The sequence below is a fragment of the Macaca thibetana genome, chromosome 7, assembly GCF_024542745.1.
Source record: "Macaca thibetana thibetana isolate TM-01 chromosome 7, ASM2454274v1, whole genome shotgun sequence".
Taxonomy (NCBI): Eukaryota; Metazoa; Chordata; class Mammalia; order Primates; family Cercopithecidae; genus Macaca; species Macaca thibetana.
In genome coordinates, this window is record NC_065584.1 from 143,799,217 (window position 1) to 143,819,546 (window position 20,330).

General features: G+C 45.4%; 1 protein-coding gene across 11 annotated transcripts in view; it reads left to right on the forward strand.

Annotated features, from left to right (window-relative positions):
• Positions 1–20,330, forward strand: part of FAM81A (family with sequence similarity 81 member A) — a 125,401-nt gene that overhangs the window by 29,336 nt on the left and 75,735 nt on the right. For 2 of the 11 annotated variants that reach the window (XM_050796850.1, XM_050796843.1), the window contains exon 1: positions 5,925–6,100. The exons of 3 other annotated variants lie outside the window; for them this stretch is intronic. The gene's annotated coding sequence lies outside the window, so the exon portion shown is untranslated. Of the gene's footprint in view, positions 1–5,406; positions 5,519–5,924; positions 6,101–6,327; positions 6,434–6,840; positions 6,882–7,212; positions 7,920–14,366; positions 19,089–20,330 lie in introns of those variants that run through there. 6 more of the 11 variants (XM_050796851.1, XM_050796848.1, XM_050796847.1 and 3 more) reach the window with 6 other exon arrangements.

Here is a 20,330-nt window from a genome sequence, read left to right on the forward strand (position 1 = left end):
GTGTCGGTTTATGTGAAGTTTCGTTGTCTAAACTGTGGTGTCATGACTAGCTAATATAAGATAGCACATGAATGTTTGCTGAACTAGATTGAACTGAACCAAAGTGGTAAAGACTATCTATGTATGTGTATATATATATTGGCCTATTTCCTGAGAATTGTTAGAGAGAAAAATTGTTTCAAAATCAATGTGCAATAGAATTTTCTATAATGCGTTTCTTGCCTCTGAATTGGGTTTTGGATAAATCAGTTTTATTATGAAGCTATTTTAGGATTTCTGGCCACAAACTCTTTGTAGAGAGACTTCTTTTAGACTTCACTCTTGAAAGTGTTACGCTGAGGGCTCAGCTGTATGCTATATAAATGTACTGAGGCTGAACTTGCCCTGTTATGTACAACCGCAGTTATCTAAGTTAAGACGTAAACATTATTCAAAGGATCTTCTCAATATTTTGTGCTTTCTCTGCTTCTTGTACCTTAGTTGTAGCTACTTTAAAAAAATTATTGTGGGCCGGGCGCGGTGGCTCAAGCCTGTAATCCCAGCACTTTGGGAGGACGAGACGGGCGGATCACAAGGTCAGGAGATCGAGACCATCCTGGCTAACACGGTGAAACCCCGTCTCTACTAAAATACAAAAAAAATTAGCCGGGCGAGGTGGCGGGCGCCTGTACTCCCAGCTACTCGGGAGGCTGAGGCAGGAGAATGGCGTGAACCCGGGAGGCGGGGCTTGCAGTGAGCTGAGATCCGGCCATTGCACTCCAGCCGGGGCAACAGAGCTAGACTCCGTCTCAAAAAAAAAAAAAAAAAAAATTATTGTGAAATGGATTAGCCACCAATTAATTCATAAGCAAAACATAACATTTGAGAGAATGAGCCTATACATGAAAAAAAAGTATTACCAAAAACAACAAAGCAAATTGTAGTTTATTCAAAACATATGAAAAATCTATAATTTCTATAAATAAAAAAGGAAAAAAGGGATTTTCTTCTTTTTTTTTTTTTTTTTTTGAGACGGAGTCTCGCTCTGTCGCCGAGGCTGGAGTGCAGTGGCCGGATCTCAGCTCACTGCAAGCTCCGCCTCCCGGGTTTATGCCATTCTCCGGCCTCAGTCTCCCGAGTAGCTGGGGCTACAGGCGCCCGCCACCTCGCCCGGCTAGTTTTTGTATTTTTTTTTTTAGTAGAGATGGGGTTTCACCGTGTTAGCCAGGATGGTCTCGATCTCCTGACCTCGTGGAAAAAAAGGAATTTTCTTAATTCTATATTACTATTGGCAACAAAAAACAGTCATAAAGAATAACATATTGTGTTTATTGGCTATTAACCCAAGTTTTTCGTTGGTTATTCACAGAATAGTGTCCCAAGGTCTGCACCCCACCTTTGTTCAATGTAAGATTTCTCTTATTTGATGAAACATTTTATTTTATTTTTGAGACAGAGTCTTGCTCTGTTGCCCAGGCTGGAGTGCAGTGGCGCGATCTCGGCTCACTGCAACCTCTGCCTCCCAGGTTTGAGCAATGTTCGCGTCTCAGTCTCCTGAGTAGCTGAGATTACAGGTACCTGTCACCACGGCCGGCTAGCTTTTGCATTTTTAGTAGAGACAGGTTTCGCCGTGTTGGCCAGGCTGGTCTCGAATTCCTATCCTCAAGCTATCCACCCATCTAGGCCTCCGGAAGTGCTGGGATTACAGGTGTGAGGCACCGTAACCGGCCGGATGAAACATTTTTAAAAAGGAAAATGGATATGGTGATAATGAAAGGAATGGTAAAATTTAGATTGAGTTACTCATTGCAAAACAATCCCTTGTGCTCTCCTTGTCTGCAGACCTACAACTGTATATAAATATGCAGACACTATTTTCCCTTATCTTAAAAACGTCCACTAGGCACTACAGATCTCTTCCCACCTTCTTTACATTGCCGAACTTCTCTAAAGAGTGACCTACACCTTTCTTGCATTTCTACAGCATCCAGTCTTTTCTTTTTTCTTTTCTTTTTCTTTTTTTTTTTTTTTTTTGAGACAGAGTCTCACTGTCACCCAGGCTGGAGTGCAGTGGCGTGATCTTGGCTCGCTGCAAGCTCCACCTCCCGGGGGTCAGGCCATTCTCCTGCCTCAGTCTCCAGAGCAGCTGGGACTACAGGCGCCCACCACCACGCCCGCCTAAGTTTTTGTATTTTTAGTAGAGATGTGGTTTCACCGTGTTAGCCAGGATGGTCTCGATCTCCTGACCTCATGAGCATCCAGTCCTTTCTTAACCCACAGCAATCTGATAGCTAAAACACACTCCTGAGGGTCACCAATGACTTTCTATTCACTAAATTTTCTTGGCTTTCTGCAGGGCTTGTCCCCTGGAAACTTTCTGCCCTTGAGCCTTCTCACCTGTGTCTTCTCTGACATTGTCCTCACCCTTACATGTCTGGGTCTTCCTCATTGCTCCCGGTGGGAACCTTCTTCCTCCTCCTGGTCCCTACATATGACTATTCCTCGTGGTCCAATTCTTCAGCATTCTAGTATTGAGAATGAACAATGTGTAACACACCTCCCAGTGGATCTCAACAAACCATGGTTGAGAATTGCTGAGGACTAAATAAAGTGTTAACTCTTTGTCTATCCCAAACTCAGCACGGCGTTGGCCTAACTGCTTTCTAGCCTTCTTACAAACACCACGTTGACCTACACAAGCCCTTGACCTCTACCTACCTAGAGGAGCCTGCTTACTAGCCTTACAGATGTCGTGTGTATCTCATCTTCATGACTAATGGCAGTGCAGAGACACAAGTAGAACCAGAGCCCCGCCGTGGAATAAATCACTTAAAAACAATTCCAGCCGGGCACGGTGGCTCATGCCTGTAATCCCAGCACTTTGGGCGTCTGAGGCGGGTGGATCACGAGGTTAAGAGATGGAGACCATCGTGGCCAACATGACAAGACCTCATCTCTACTAAAAATACAAAAATTAGCTGGGCGTGGTGGCGCCCGTGCCTATAGTCCCAGCTGCTCTGGAGGCTGAGGCGGGAGAATCGCTTGAACCCGGGAGGTGGAGGTTGCAGTGAGCCGAGATCACGCCACTACACTCCAGCCTGGCTACAGAGCAAGACTCTGTCTCAAACAAACAAACAAACAAACAACAACAACAAAAAATAAATAAATAAATTCCCACCCAGTTGGGCTGAGTGTGGTGGCTCACTCCTGTAATCCCAGCACCTGGGGATGACGAGGTGGGCGGATCACCTGAGGCCAGGAGGTCAAGACCAACCTGGCCAACATGGCAAACCCCCTCTCTGCTAAAAATAAAAAAAGTTAGTCGGGCATGGTGGTACACGTCTGTTGTCCCAGCTACTCGGGAGGCTGACACAGGAGAATCACCTGAACCTGGGAGGCAGAGGTTGCAGTGAGCCGAGATCGAGCCATTGCACTCCAGCCTGGGTGACAGAGTGAGACAGTGAGACTCTGTCTCAAAAGAAAGAAAAAAAAAAATTTCCATTGTGTCTAGCATAATATACTGCACAAATTATTTGTATTTAAATGACTGCTTTCTAAATAGTATTACAACCATCGAGTTTATAGAGTTGTTCTCTTTGGTAATTTTTTTGGTAACCTTTGCAGCATAAAATAATTTGTGATAAATCATGGCTTTTTAAATGAAGTAATGCAAGAAAAACTCCATCTCCTGTAATGAGTTACAATCAAAGTGATTCTGGAAATGGATATTTCATTGCAATTTAGCCTACAGAAATAGGGAAAGAGTTAGAAAGAAACTAGTGTAGGCTTAATCATTGTACATTAAAGTTTGTCCCCTTGGGATTCAAAACAAATCACTTGGAAAGAAAAAAGATAGATAAGAAGTGGGAAGTCGTGGGCCTGATTCAAGACCACATTGAAAGCCGTGTTCTTAGGAGAAATTCATGTTTTGAAATAATTATTAATACAATTATTTGTCTTATTTGCTAATTGGTATGATTTTTATAAAGGAAATGAAAGTCAGCCTAAATAGAAGGTACCGACATATGGCAAGAGCCCCTCACCTTCCAGGTCCTCTCCTTCCCTACCTTTGAGAGTGAGGGAGTCTTACAGCAAATGAAAAATCAAAGTTCGGTTTTGATGGCCAGAAGTAAGAAGGCACTTCCTCTGTTTTGTAGGTAATCCATTCTGAGGAATATTAGGATCTACTACCACTCTCCTAGGAAGCCAGGAATGGGTGCCTTGAGGCTCTGGCACCTCAAGTAGTAGAGGGGGTAGGGTCGGTATTGGGGTGGGCGGGGAAAGGGGACAATAATAAGAAGAGGAGGAAACAAGACAGAGGGGACGTCATGTGTCCATCTGAGATGCTCTCCATATGCACTGACAGGCACCCCCATGGAGACAGGCAAGAAACATTTTGAACCTTTTTCTAGACTCTTGGTGATGGACTCTAGGTTTGAATGGGTACTTTCTGCTAACACATGCACACCTTTCCAGATGTTGTGGCAAGTTACAGCCAGAAAGTCACTGGGACACTGAATGACAGTGTCATCACCACGACATAGGATCCAATTCAATATGTATTTACCTAGTACGCACCATGCACCAGACAGTGAGAATCTAACCCAGAGAGGAAAGAATAATCATTGAGCTTTTGCAGCACTAAAGAGATGCTGTTAGATCAGATCTACACATCACACGACTCAAGGCCATTACTCTCCTGGTCACAACGGCAGTGTTACATGTGTCTGTGATTATTTGGTGAATGCTTGTCAGGCTGTAAGCTCTGTTCGAGCAGAAAGTGATGTCTCTTTTTTTCATCTTCACCATTGTGTCTCAGGGCTAAGCATAGTTTCTAGCACTTGGCAGGCATCCAATAGATACTGTTGTCTGAATGAATGTTACAGATGCATTAGCGCTTTGTGAAGGGTATTAGCCCGTTTTACTGGTGAGGAAACAGTCGCAGAATACCCAAGATCACACACAAATAACAGTCTTTAATACTAACAGCCCCTAAATAATAATCCTGCGGGAGCGAGGATTCCAAAAACGCTCAGTTGAATCCACAGTTCGGGCTCTTCTACCATGTCGGGCTCCTTCCCCTGGGTTGGAAGGGCTCAGGCTCGGGGGAGACAGACAGGAGCCCCTGTGCTGGGTAAGCACCAGTGTCTGCGGAGGAGGCACGAACCAGATGAGGCCAGGCGGGCAAAGGTCGTGTACCCCTCAACTCCGCTGAAATCCCGCCCACCGAGAGGAAGAATAATTATGAGTGAATGGGTTTGCGCGTCCTGATGAGAATCCAAAATCGAGAGGAAGGTGGAAAGAGCCAGGACGCGCTGGGAGGGGATGAAGCTGATGATAGAAGAAAGGACTGGGAAGAGGAGGGGTGTTCGCGGTTCTTTCTTGCGTCGTGTCTGCTGCGATGAGACACGATCCTGGGTCCTAACTGCAGGTGTCAAGGAGATTCAGTAAATGACACTTGGCAGCCCCGGAGGGTTCGTTCACCTGCACAGGTGGGGCGTCACCGTGGCCTAATCAAATAACTTCTCCCCAATTTGAGGTGAGGCGGGGGAGATAACTATTTTTGTGGGAAAGCGGTTTAGTAAATAAGGTATATTGGGGCTCTGGAGAGAATTGCAATGCCACCACCGTGGCTATGATCTCCATCAGGCACCATTTCAACACGTCTCCGAATCAACCATCCCTACAACAGGATTTATTTTCCAATGAGCGAAATCCCCGCCCGCCAACTCCAAGGCTCTTGGATGCGAGCTCTGTGGGAAACAGCAGCGACGAGCAGAGGCTATTTTGGGTGTGGGAACGAGGAGGGAGGAGGGGCGGCGCCGCCAGGCTGGGCGCGGGTGCGCGGGGAAAGCCTCCAGCTCGGGCTGCCACGGCAACCGCGTCCAGGCAACGCGCCCGGAAGCGGCTCGGGCGGCGCGCGGCGGCTCGCGCCCCCCGGGAGCCGCGAACCCTGCCGGGCCGCGCGCCGGGCCAGGCGGCAGGCGCGCGCTGATTGGACGGCGCTCCCCGCGGCGCGGGCCCGCAGCCGGGCGCCCTGCTCAGCCAGCGCCAGCGGCCGCCGCACCCAACCGCGCCGGTGAGGATATGGGCAGCCGTGGCGCGCCCGCCCCGCGCGCCGGTGAGTGCCGCGCCCCGGGAACCCCGACCGGGCGGCCTCCGGGGCTGGGCGGCGGGAGCTCCCTGGGACGGCCGGTGACCTTGGGGCAGCCGCTCAGGAGATAGGCGTAGGGGAGAGAGAGCTGCGCGTGGCCCATGTGACATGCCGCGGGCGAGAGGGTTAACTGCATGTGACGCGAAGGGCTGAAGTTGGGCACAGAGCGCAACTGGCGTTGCATTTTCGCGGGGGCTGCATGCTAGCGAACCAACCGACGCCCGAGGGACTGTTTGGGGGAGCTGGGGTGGTGCACGGATTACCAGTGGTAAAGGCGAGTCAGCCGAGCCACGACTCAGAGTGAGTGACCTTGGGCAGGTTAACCATCTGTTCTTCCGCCTCTTCGCTTTTTCTCATCTTTCAAAGGAGGGGCTAGGGGGTCTTTGCAGTTCCAGAATGCTGTTGTGCCATCCTACTGCGAGCTGAGAAAGAGCCCTAAAGTACGGTTCTGCAGGTACCGGAGATGCAAAGCTTGACCATGTTTATTCTAGGAGGGGTTTCCATTAATTGGCTCCTAAAGTGGCAAGAAATGTTATCGTTGTCTGAAAGATTATGGAGCAAGCAGTCGGTGGTCCGGAGAACGGCTTCTTAAGATGCACAGGTTAAAACCTCTTAGGTGCCCTAAAGACATGAACAAAATCAGGATTAATGCTCCTAAGTTCTTCTTTCCTGTAGTTAATCTAATAGGAAACTTTGTATTTGAACAGGTAAAATCAAAACCCAATCGTGGCAGGCAGCAGCAAATTAAGTGAGTCATTTCTTCAATGTGCACGAGGTTTATGTGTGTGTGTGCGCGCGTGTGTGTGTGCGTGTGTGCGCGTGCGCTCTCGTCCTCAGCTTGAAGTCTGTGTACGGCAGTGTTAGAAATTATTTCATAGGAGTAACCAGAAATAACGCTAGAATGATTCGAATCCACAAAAGTGCAGCTCTCTCAGAAGCAGGGGCAAACGTTTGCAACTTGCTTTTAAAATAAGAGTTAGGTTTGTAGAGAATAAATATTGAGAACCATCCCCAGGTTTGCACACTGTATCTGTCTTGTGTGCCCTGTCACTGACGTGTGTGTGTGTGTGTGTGTGTGTTGGGGGGCGGGGGGGATTCCGTGGCACTTATCCTATTTTTAGCATTGACTGGTACTAAAAAAGACACTTCCATATCCACTGTCTATAAAGTTCCCTCTTCCACGGAGGGGAAGGGAGGAAGTACCCTCTCACACGTATCCCTGGTTGCCCCTTCTGACTTTCTACTTAAAGGCTGCCCTTGATTTTCATTCGAATCTGATTTCATTTGTATAAGAATGTGGGTTGGGAAGACACAGTTTCCAATGTTAATGAATAAGCTTCTGCAAGCTTGTTTACCTGAGGGCTTAATAACCTTTAATGTGTTACATGTTAGAAATCTGATAGCGTATGGACGCAACAATCCTGAGTGCCCAGGGATTCAGCCACGGAGCCCTACCAACGCTTTAATGAACCACACCCCATGGTGCTTGGAACCCTCCTTAGTGCATTATTCAGCCTCCTCTCTCTGCAGGCCACTGGGCTGTGTCGCTCCGACCTGGCTTTCAATGTCTGGTTTCTTGTATCCTGCAGCCACACTTTTGCATTTTCATTTTTTCTGTAGCTGAGCCCACCTTCTCTCCTGAGCGCCAGAGCCTGAGTGAACAACTTCCCGCAGAAGAGCCTTCTCTAGTGTCCTCTGCCTCTCACCAGAGTAGGGAGGCTCTTCCACTTGCTCCTTAGTGCTGCCTGCAAACCAATGCACCATCACCAACCAAGTCTCTCGGAAGGTAGTGCTGTCTGCTTATGCCCCTACCCTCCTTCTTATCTTCTAGTCCCGACCTCAGGGTTCCTCAGAATCACCTGGGACATTTTGAAAAACTTGGTCATTGGACTCCCTCAGATATACCAAATTAGAATCATTGGGGGCTGGGGTAGGGTGGGGGAGTAAGACCTAAAAACCCCTATTTTAAAAACAAACCCCAAAAGGAGGAACAGCAGGAGACGATGAAGAGAAGGCAGAACTCTCTGGGCAGTTCTGATGTACACCCAGGTACAGTGGGGATCTCTTCACTTAATGCTACAAAAAAGTGATAAACAAACAAAAAACATGACCAGCCAGCTTCATTCTCTTCTCTGCTTTGTCTTTTGCCAGGGACTTTGGGGTTTGTGTTGAAGCTCTCTTAATTCTTTGACCTTGAAGTTCCTCAACATCTATTCCTAGAGCCTCAGTGTCCACTTTGCTTCAGCCAACATCTTGGACTTGTTCAGTCTTGAGCAAGACGGAACCTTCGAGATCTTGAACTTGGACTTCAGCCTATTTAGCTGATACTACCCACATACTGCTCTGGATTTTAACCATCGCCGAGGACCCTGATCCCTTAAGCACTTGCTGTTCCAATCCTTCAGCCCATCTGTGACTCTGTTTCTCCACTTGGGGCATGTAGGTTGCTAGCCATTTCTGTTCTGTCTGGGATCCCAGAATCCTTTGTTTCAATGTGTTGGGCTTCTCATATTCCAGTCCTCAATCCAAAATCACCCCCCTTACTTGCTTATTCTTCTCCCAGCCTGCCACATTATCCAGGAGGAAGTCACAAAGACTTTTGGACAGGTTCCATTGAAAATTTACGCTGGCTCTAATTTCACCAGATAAATTCCCACTTTACCTTCCTCAAGACCCCCAAGTGTCTTTCTCTTCCTCTCTTTGTCCTTCTTTATTTCCTCTTTATCAAAGGAAGAAAATGTCTACAAGTCCCTTCCCCAAGGTTAATCCACATGCACTCCACACTCCTCATTCTCTGGTCTTGACTCCTTCCTTCTCACCTCTTTTGGGAACTGGCTGCATTTGTTGTTCCTCTTCTCCAGTGTCTTTGGTCCTTCCCTACTCCGCCCCAGCCCTTACTCCACTATACGGGTCATCCTCCCCATAAGAAACTATGGTAGGGTCCTCGCTCTGTCCAGTAGAATTTTCTGTGGTGAGAAAAATATTTTATATCTGCACTGTCTCATAGGGTGGTCACTATCCACATGTGACTCTTCAGCACACGAAATGTGGCTAGTGTGACTGAGAACCAAGTTTTCCACTTTAGTAAATTCTAAACTAATTTAAATCCAATTGAGGTAGTCAGATAGGGCCAATGGCTCTCGTATGGGGCAGCACTCTTCTTGACCCTGCTACTCTGTTGAACTGTCCTCAGATTGTCTTCTTTGTCCACTAACCTATTCTGGTTTCACCCTCATCTTTCTGTTGAAACTGCTTCCTTGGAGGGCTCTGGCATAGGTGTCCTGGCTGCAGATCTGAGGCCTTTGCCCTGTCCTTCTTCTCCTTGGTCCCTGCCCTGCGTCTCCTGGCAGCGGTCAGCCCTTTGTGCCTCTCTCTCTCCCTGTCTCCATGACACTGGACTCGAACCTCATTTGTTTCCTTTTTCTTCCTGGCCTGTAGACACAGGGATGCTGTGAGATCCTGTCCTTGGTCTTTCTTTTCCTTTTCCTCTTCCCTTCTCCCTGCCCCAGCCTCCCCTCTGAGCCCGCAGTAGTATTTAAAGAGCACTGGGCGCTTTCCCCGCGCCTCACTGGGCGCCCTCGCCCACTTGTACTACTTCCTCTAATCCTTACTCCAACTCTGTGAGGGAGAGACTCTGATTACTCCCGTTATGTAGGTGCAGAAATTGAAGTCGAGGGAGATTTGAATAACTTAAAGAAAACACTGCTTTCAAGGAGCAGATCTGGGAAAGAGACTCCACCAGTCTGACCTTAGAGCCGCACTTTTAATCCTGTTCACTCAGGGCCCCCAGGTACCTTCAAATCTATATTTTGGGCCCTGAGCTGTCTCCCACATTTCACTCAGAATGTAATACTCAGAAGCCTGGCTGCTTTGTCTCTACCTTGTCATCCTGGCTTCTGTAATAATTTTTTCCCTTTTTAAACCTTTTACTTTGAATAATTCAAATTTATAGAAAAGTTACAATCATTGGCCAGGTACAGTGGCTCACGCCTGTAATCCCAGCACTTTGGGAGGTCAAGGTGGGTGGATCACCTGAGGTCAGGAGTTCCAGACCAGCCTGGCTAACATATAGTGAAACCCCGTCTCTACTGAAAAAATACAAAAATTAGTTGGGCATGGTAGCGAGTGCCTGTAATCCCAGCTATTCAGGAGGCTGAGGCAGGAGAATTGCTTGAACCCAGGAGGTGGAGGTTGCAGTGAGCTGAGATCGTGCCACTGCACTCCAGCCTGGGCGACAGAGCAAGACTCCGTCTCTAAAAAAAAGAAAGAAAGAAAAGTCGTAATAATTAAAATAATTCCCAACATACCTTTCAACCAAATTCTCTAAATATTAATTTTTAACACGCTTGCTTTACCTTTCTCACTCTGTCATATTCTCTCATTCTCTGTCTCTGTGTCTGTGTGTCTATGTGTTTATGCACACACATATGTATACACACACACACACACATACATATGTTGTCATTTTCCCTGAACCATTTTAGAGTAAGTTGTAGACATGGTACGCCTTTGTCCTCCTAAATACTCAAGTGTATATTTCCTTTTAAAAAGGACATTTTCTTGTATAAGTGCCAAAATCGGAAAATTAGCATTAAGAGCTATTATCTAATCAACAGGCCTTATTCATGTGTCATCTATTGACCTAATAGTGTCCTTCATAGCAAAAGAGGAGGAAAAAAAAGATCTTTATTGTTTTGTTTTGTTTTTGAGACAGAGTCTTGCTTGGTTGCCCAGGCTGGAGCGTAATGGCACGATCTCGGCTCGCTGCAGCCTCCACCTGCCTGGTTCAAGCAATTCTCCTGCCTCAGCCTCCCGAGTAGCTGGGATTACAGGCACCTGCCATCATGCCTGGCTAACTTTTGTAATTTTGTAGAGATAGGGTTTCACCATGTTGGCCAGGCTGGTCTTGAACTCCGGACCTCAGGTGATACACCCGCCTCGGCCTTCCAAAGTGCTGGGATTATGGGCGTGAGCCGCCGCACCTGGCCAAAAAAAAGCTTAAAAAAAAAAAAGATGTTTTCTGGTCCAGGATCCAATCCAGGATCTGTGTTACATTCATTGTCATGCCTCTTTCATTTCCTCTAATCTGGGACAATTTCCCAGTGATTCTGTCTCTCGTGAACCTTGACACGTTTGAAGTGTGCGGTCCAGTTACGTAGTAGAATGCCCTGTAGCTTGGCCTTGTCTGATGTTTCTCATGAGTAGTGGAGTGTGGCCTTCTCAGTGCATTCCTTGATGACATTAGTGCCGTCATCCTCTTCTGTGTAACCAGAGCTTGAACACCTGGGGTTATTCTGACTTTCTGTTCCTTACACTCCACATCCAGCCGGTCATTGGGTCAAGTTGAGGTGTTCCCTGCACAGTCTGCCTCCATTCGTGCCTTCCTTTCTACTCCTACTGTCTGTCTCCTGTTTGGGGCAGTTGTGGAGTGAAGGCCTGTGCACACTGGCCTCAATCGACTGTTCCAGCCTAATCAGCCACTGCTTAGCAACAGGAACCCAAGGGTCCCATAGTCCTCAGCAATCGGTATTTCCTCTGCTTTGCCCCCTCTCCACCCCTTCTCATGCTGCTCTGAATTCACATCATTTACCCCTTTGAATATCAGACTCAAATGCCTGTTCCTCAAATGCTTTTCCTGATGGCCCAGTTCAAACTGATCCTGCCTTCTGCCCAGTGGCACTGGCCAGCCCCTGCGTTCTTGCACAGTGGCTTGCTAATGTTATTTCCCTGCAGAATGGAAGTTCCTGCAGTGCGGGGGCTGTGTCTTGTTCAGCAATGTGGAGGCTCAATGAATATTTGTTGACTGGACTAAATTATTTGATGAAATCATTAAGCAAGTACACAGAACCACCATGGAGCTGTCTGCTAGCACGTGGTATGCGATGGTGGATGTGAGACCCATGCCTTACCCGAAGAGTCAGGTGGGTGTTGGCTCAAAATAGGATCTTTTTAGTAAAACGGTGGATAATTTGAGAAGGCATTTTCATGTTGTAAGTGGGAAAAATGATTCTTCCCTGATGACATCTTAACGTCGTGTGTATGTGTCAAGACAAAGAAAGAGCATATTTGATTTTTTTTAAAAAAAGAGTAGAGAAACTAACATAGCATATTAAAAATGGCCCATCTAGTTCTTCACACGCCAAATGAGCAGCTGAATGTGAGAGGAGTAGTTTCTCCAGCTCCCTTCCTCCCTGGGAGCCCTGGAGCCACCTGCCTCCTCTGGCTGTCTGGCCTCCTGTGTCTCCTCTGCTGTCCTTCAGCACTGCCTCCCCACCTTACTCACTGTTTCTCTCCTCCCATATTTCACTCTTTCTGTCTGTTCCTCTCTCTTAATTCTTCTACTGTTCTCCCTCTCCCTATTGACTGTTTTATTTTATTTTTTGACTTATTGGATGTGGTTTTATGTTCCATGAGTTTTTCCATATAAAAGCAGGTGATTTTTGCAAAAAGAGAAAACCCAATTGGTTTTTATGCCTTGGTGGTCTTTTGTTGACTCCCTTCCATGCTCAGTGGTTCTTGTTATTTAAAAAATGTAGTTATCAGTGATAATAAAATGGTTTATCGGAAGGAACATAATTACCTCTTTCTGGTACACCAGGAAAATTACTAGGAATGTGCTGGTTGATAAATATCAAGAAGCCTAAAATTTTCAGTTGCTGCCAAGGGAACATTGGTACTTGAGGTTGAAAATCAGATTTCAGTGTGGTGAAAACTCAGATTTCCGGGTGGCGAGCTGCTGAGCTTACTGGGAACTTCAGTCTTCCTCCTTGAAGGTGTCTGCACTTGCTGACCGGCGGTCACCCCCTGCCCCACTTCAGAACGCGTTTGTGGAGATGACATTCTCTCTGGATGAAGCAACTACAGAAGTGCAGGCAAGAGATTCTGCTGCCGTCGCTGAGTGTGGCTTAAATAAAAAGCATGTTTATGTGGGAGAGAATGTGTGGGGGTTGCTTTCGCATTATGGAATTCTTAAAATTGTTGAACTGGGAAGATGTTATTCAGAAACCCCTGGTGCCTTCAGCTTGTTTTTTGTTTATTTCAGGTTTCTTTTTTCCCCCATTTTTAATTATCTCTGGAAAAACTCAAGAGTCCTCCCCTGCTCCTAAAATAGTTATAAAATTAATGTGCTGTACTGAGGTCGTTACTCCACATAAAAGAGTAGAAGACTACCATGTTAAGCAGAGAAGCCCAGCCTCCTCTCTCTGAGTGTGAGAAAAAGGGCATAGACTGGAGACTGGATCTTTCTTCTGAGCCTAAATTCTTAGCTTTTCAGCCAGCGATTCATAGAGGGTAGAACCGAAAGTCACCACCGGCGTTCTGTCTGTACAAGGGTACACAGAATCGTGCCTTCCCCTCCTAGTTTAGTAGGTAGAGAGTTTACATGGGCTTTTAATAATATTTTTTCTCTTCTAGCTGTTGCACTTGGCAGATTTCTTTTTTAACATTTGGTTATGTGTCTTTTCTAATGCTAGAAGAAAAGTTGCCAAATATTGCTGTTGATTATAATAAAACAACCTAAAAGTAATGACTTCTTTTTTGGTGTGAGTGTCCGGGCACGCTGCAGGGTGACCTCCAGCCTCCCGCCGAGCTCACAGCGTGAGTGTCCGGGCACATTGCGGGGTGACCTCCAGCCTCCCGCTGAGCTCACAGCTGGAAGGGCACCTTCAGTCAGCAATCGATATGTCATTTGGGTAGAGCAACTCAATAATGAAAACAGTGGATCTTCCCAAATTAGAAAAACAGAAAGGCGAATGAACGAATATGTATGAGTGTCCCGTGAAGAGGCGCTGTGCTAGGCTTTGTGGAGATTACAGGTTCTTGTAGGATGTGGTTCCCGCTGCCCTACAGCAGCTCACCTGGGGAGACATAATCCGTGAAAAATTCAAATAACAATAGAAGATTTAAATAGCGTTTCAAAATAGCTGTTATTAATAGAGGAGAACAAAAACCAATCTGTTTTTGCAAGGGTTCTCCTAAAAATGTTAACATCATTCTAAGCTGTGGAGAGTGGATTGAAGCAACATCAGTGACCAGTCATTGGGTTCTAGGGGTCTGTCTGTAAATCCGTCTGGACCTGACAGGCCGTGTGTGCATTGCAGATTGACCGCCTCCCTTCAATTATGCAGAAATCTCTGCACTGGCTGGAAGAGCACTGTCAATGGTTTAAGCATTCTAAAGTTCACCTTTGTGGGTCCGAAACACATCACCCCTCTCCCTTCTACCTCCAACAGAATTCCCTTTATGAATGTGATAGAATGGAAGGGAAAGAGTGCAAGTCTTGCTAAGTGGACTGAAGGTCATTTTCACAAAGGGCATTGAAAGTATCTGCTCTGGGACCCCGTGAAGGGACTTGCACTTTTCCTGGAACCTCAAGTTTTTGGAATACTGTGCTGGCGTCACTCCAGAACCACTGGACCTGTACAACATGCTGATTCCCTGATGCACAGGCGATCCAGGCTTCAGTCCCAGCTTTGATGAGAGCACCAGCCTCAAGCCTTGTTCTGTGCCCACAAGGAAACGAAAGTAAAAATTGATAGCAAACTTACTTTAACTAAACCGTAGTCTTTGCAGCCCAGAATCAGGCTTGTTTCTTGGTTTTGATTGCTGTAAATGAACGATTTATGCTTTTTATTGTTATTGTCGTTCACTGGTTCATTCTTTTCTTCAAGAAGGTTTTATTTACATTTGTGTCATTGTGAAAATAGCACACTTGTTGAAGTATTTTGAAAATTAGGAAAAGCAGAATAAAAATGTACCCAGTGCCACTATTTACATTTCGATTTATTTCTTTCCACTCTTTTACAAGATATGACTATACTAATACTTCTAGTGCTAGAATCCTTGCCTCACGCTCTCCAAGATGGTTGTAGGATTTCTGGATTGCTGAGATGATGTACAGTTGCAAAAATGTCAAGATGTGTCAGGTAAGCTACATCTGCTGTTGGCCTAAGGACAGATGTTTTGGTGTGAGGATGCCCAATGTCTTAGAGACCGTGTAAGTCCTTGATGACGTACCCAAATTTCCCTAGATCGGCCTCACAGCCATAATGCCATGTGCATTCCTCAATATGCTAGCCCAATATATTTCTCCCAAGGACGGCTCAGCTATTCTAAAAAATTCTGATCAGGAGTGGGGAGAGGTGAGCTGTCTATGAAGGAGACAGAGTGTGCTTATTTGCACTGTTTTCATTTCCTTTGCACATAATTTGGAGGCACTTCCCCAACTGGGACAGTGTGGTTAATTTGTGGAAAGCTCCTGCTACTAGCATTGGTCCTTCCTTTGGCCTTGTCAATCTAGATACATTGGCTTGGGAAATTAGGCATCCTGACCTCAGTTGCACAGCCCTCTTCCTCCTTTTACCAAAGCACGTGATTTAGCCAGATACCAACTATCCACACCACAGAGATCATTCCAGCAATTTGGCATGGGGAAAGTTGGTAGGAGGATGAGTGAAGGGAGGGGAGGGAGAAACAGCGTTAAACGTAGCCTCAAGACCATGGAGGCATCTAGGCATGGAGGGAGGAGGCCTCAGATACAGGAGAGAAGGCAGGCAGATAATTGGTGGCCTGGGCACTCAGCAGGGCAGTGGTTACCTTGTCCTTGACTTTGAGTCTCCTACCTCATCCATCTTTGCTGGCCCATGGTCAAGCAGTCTTCTCACTGTGGGGAGAAAGTGAAGGGGGAGGAGCAAGAGGAGCAAGATATGATAGTGGTGGCAGTGGTAGTGGAGGTGGATAACTTCAACATTTGCAGGGTTGGCTGGGTGTGGTGGCTCAGGCCCGTAATCCCAGCACTTTGGGAGTCCTAGATGAGTGGATCATGTGAGGTCAGACGTTTGAGACCAGCATGGACTACATGGTGAAATCCCGTCTCTACTAAAAATACAAAAATTAACTGGGTGTAGTGGTGAGCACCTGTAATCCCAGGTACTCGGGAGGCTGAGGCACAAGAATCACTTGAACCCGGGAGGTGGATGTTGCAGTGGGCGGAGATTGCACCACTGCACTCCCGCGTGGGCCACAGAGCAAGACTCTGCCTGAAAGAAAAAATAAATTGCAGTGTCCTTTAAACTCATGAGTCAAAATGTTTGCACCATCTAAATTGTGGTGCCTTGGAGCAAATCTCTGGTTCCCAGGCCCTGGTTATAGTTCTAAATAATGTGTACTATTGTGCATTGTAGGATGTTTAGTAAGATAGATAGATAGATAGATAGATAGATAGATAGATAGATAGATAGATAGAGTGTACTATAAATCCACCTTGGTGGGTTTTGTTTTTTTTCTTTTTTACCTTAGCATTATAGCAAGGACATAAATACATAAATATATTCTTAGCGTTTTTTTGTTTTTTAGTTTTTTTAGAGACAATATCTAGCTAGCTCTGTTACCCAAGCTGGAGTGCAGTGTCACGCAGCCTTGAACTCCTGGGCTCAAGCAATCCTCTTGCCTTAGGCTCCTGAGTATCTTGGACTACAGGTGTTCACCACCATGCCTGGCTAATTTATTTTTTGTTGTTATTTTCTTGTAGAGACAAGGCATTGCTATGTTGCACAGGCTGGTCTTGAACTCCTGGCCTGAAGCGATCATCCTACTTCAGCCTCTCAAAATGTTGGGATTACAGGCATTAATCCACATGCCTGGCCAGCTATTGATATTCTTTTGAGTGGATGTGCTGTGTTCTAACTGCTCTTCTATTGTTGGGCATTTAACCAATAGCCATTTATAGAAATATTATCATCTAGTCAAGATCACATAGTATTAGGTATGGTTAAAATGCTTTAAGAGTAGAGATTTCATGGGGATTAGTTACTTTGCCATGGAATTCCAATTTCATGGTCCTAGAATGTATAGGGCAAGAGTGAGTTCTGTACATCCCCTGGAGTATCCAACAATTTAACTCCCCTTTGAACTCTTGGTTTACATATTTTTTTAAGTGGGGGCAGGAAGAAGTAATTTCCTTCTTTTAAATTGACACAGTGAAAAATTAAGAAGTAAAAGATACATTTAGTCAAAGCTCCCAGTGTTCTATCTGTTCCTGTCTATTTTTCACTTAGAGAGAAATATGACCCTGACTTGGTATTTGTCATTTCCACATTCATCTTTAGATGTTACAGATTTGGCATATTACTTGGCATAATTTAAACCTTTATAAAATGACATTGTGTAGTGTTCATATCCTTCTTCAGCTTACTTTTTTCACTTAATATATTTGTGAGATTCATTCACATTGGGGCTTGTAATTATAATTCATCGTTTTCTCTTTCTTTCCTTTTATTTATTTATTTTTTTGAGACAAAATCTCACTCTGTTGCTCAGGCTGGAATGCAGTGGCGAGATCACTGCTCACTGCAGCCTTGACCTCCCCAAGCTCAGGTGATCCTTCCACTTCAGCCCCTTAGTAGCTGGGACAATAGGTGTGTGCCACCACACCCAGCTAATTTTTTTTTTTTTAATGGAGATGGGGTTGCCATGTTGCCCACGCCCACTCCTGGGCTCAAGCCATCTGCTGCCTCGGCCTCCCAAAGGGCTGAAATTACAGGCCTGAGCCACTGCACCTAGCTGCTAATTCATTTATTTTCAATCCTATTTGTTCTTTCATTGCATGAGTACGTCACAGTTTATTCCTCCATTTGCCTAATGATGGGCGTTCATTCCCACCTCCTCATTTTTTTGCTATTAGAAACAATGCTACCTTGAGTATTCTTGCAGATGTCTCCTTAAGAGCACATTTGGAAAGTTTTTTGAGGATTCGTTAGTAGTAGAATTATTAGGTCGTTAGGTTTGTGCATCTTCAGCTTTACTAGATATTGAACACTGCTTTCTAAAGTGGTAGTATCAATTCACACTCCCATCTGGTGTTCCTGTTGTTCCATATATATTCTTGTCAATACTTGATCTTATCAGACTTGATTTTTTGGCAGGCTGATGTGATGTAATGGTATCTCTGGGGGATTTTATCTCTTATGGCAAATTAGATTTATTTTATAGTTTGCTTCCATTGGCCAGAACAGAACCAAAGTTACATATATTAAAAACAACAACAACAACAACAACAAAACTTGTTCAAGTGCTTATCCTTCAATATTCTTTTAAGATTTGCCAAGCAAGACAGCCATTTGGAAATCTATTTAGACTTAAAACTTAGATTATAAAATAAATATTCTATTTCCAGTGAACAGAATTACACCCTGTGTAATTTGGTATTAGAACCTCAGCTGACTCCAACTGCCCACTGAGTACAGGTGACTGTCAGTTGGCTGGTCTCTGGATGCTGTATTCTCTTGGTTAGAAGCAAGTCACAGGTCCCACCCACACTCAAAGGGAGAGGACCATGCAAGGTGTGAACACCAAGAGACAAGGATGGTGTCGGTGGGGGGCGCACCTTATGAGTCTGTCCACCACAGCAGGGACCCTTTTTGATCATCATGTTTCAGCATCATGGGTTCCAGTGTCGTGGGTTTAGATCAGCATTGTTAGGGTGATCAGAGACTATCCGGAGGCTGACTTACCCAGCCTGGTTCCCACTGGAAGTGAAATTCCAACATATTAATTCACATCGAGAAAAGTAGCTGGCAGATAGACTTAGGCTTGTGTTTGCCAATTCCTGTGTACTCTTCTTTTATGCACAGCTATATGGAAAGCTAAAAGATGTGGTTGGTGAGTATGGACTCAGGGCAAGGAGTGAATAGGATTATCTTTACGCTAATATCATTGGACCATGAGAGCCTAATGCATCCCCCTGTATTATAGAACTTTTCCTGCTGCCCTGGATTCTTAGGTCCTTGGAAACACCAATAATTTTTTTTTTTTTTTTTTTTTTTTTTTTTTGAGATACAGTCTCACTCTATCCAGACCAGGCTAGAAGGCAATGGTGTGATCTGGGCTTACTGCAACCTCTGTCTCCTGGATTCAAGTGATTCTTCTGCCTGAGCCTCCCGAGTAGCTGGGATAACAGGTGTGGACCATCATGCTCTGCTAATTTTTGTATTTTCAGTAGAGATGCGGTTTCATCCTGTTGGCCAGGCTAGTCTTGAACTCCTGACCTCAAATGATCCATCCACCTCGGCCTCCCAAAGTGCTGGGATTACAGGCATGAGCCACCACGTCTGGTCACCAATATGTTTTGTCTCTTCAAACTCTGCTTTTAGTAGACATGCTGTGTATACCATCCTCCTTTCTGGTTGCACATTCATTCTTGAGCCAGAATATAATTCAATTGATTATATTCAACAGCATGAAATTAATTCAATTCAGTTATCTCTCCTGGACATTCACACACCCAGCAAACATTTACTGATCAGCTCTGATGTGCCAGGTGCTTGGGATATAGCTGTGGACAATACAGCTCCTCGTGGAGCATGCAGCATAAAGCCAAAGATGGATATTGAACTAGTATGATGAGTGCTTGCTGATTTCAGTAGTGAGTGTCAGCAGTGTCTTGGATCGTTTTTATAAATCAGCTGTTCCCATCTCTTTCTGATTCTTCAGATTTCATTGTCAGAGTCCCATCTTAACTTGGATTTTACAGTCTTCCCCATTGACTTTCTACACTACCTGCATCATTTTGTAGAGCAAAGGAAAGGAAAATAAGATACCAAAAAGCTGAACTGATCCATGATTATAAATGCTATTTCAGTGAAAATGTCCATCATTAAGAGACTAGCTAGCAATTATGGTAGATCCATTCAGTGGACTATCATGCAGGCATTAAAGACGGTGATGTAGGCTGAGCATAGTGGCTCACATCTGTAATTCCAGCACTTTGGGAGGCCAAGGTGGGAGGATTACTTGAGGCTGGGAGTTTGAGGCCAGCCTGGGCAATATAGTAAGACCTCATCTCTGTAAAAAAATTGAAAAATTAGCCAGATATGGTGTTACGGGCCTGTGGTCCCAGCTACCCTGGAGGCTGAGGCAGGAGGATTGCTTGAGCCTAGGAGTTGGAGGCTGCAGTGAGCTATGACCAAGCCACTGTACTCTAGCCTGGGTGACAGAATGAGACCCTGTCTCACAAAAAAAAATTTTAATGGTGATGTATATCTTTATATATTGACATGGAATCATGCTTATGATGTAGTGTCAATTCGTAAATGCAGCATACACATAGTCTATGAAGTATTATATTATATTATATATTTATTTATTTTGAAACCGGGTCTCACTGTGGCACCCGAACTGGAGTGCAGTGGCATGATCTCAG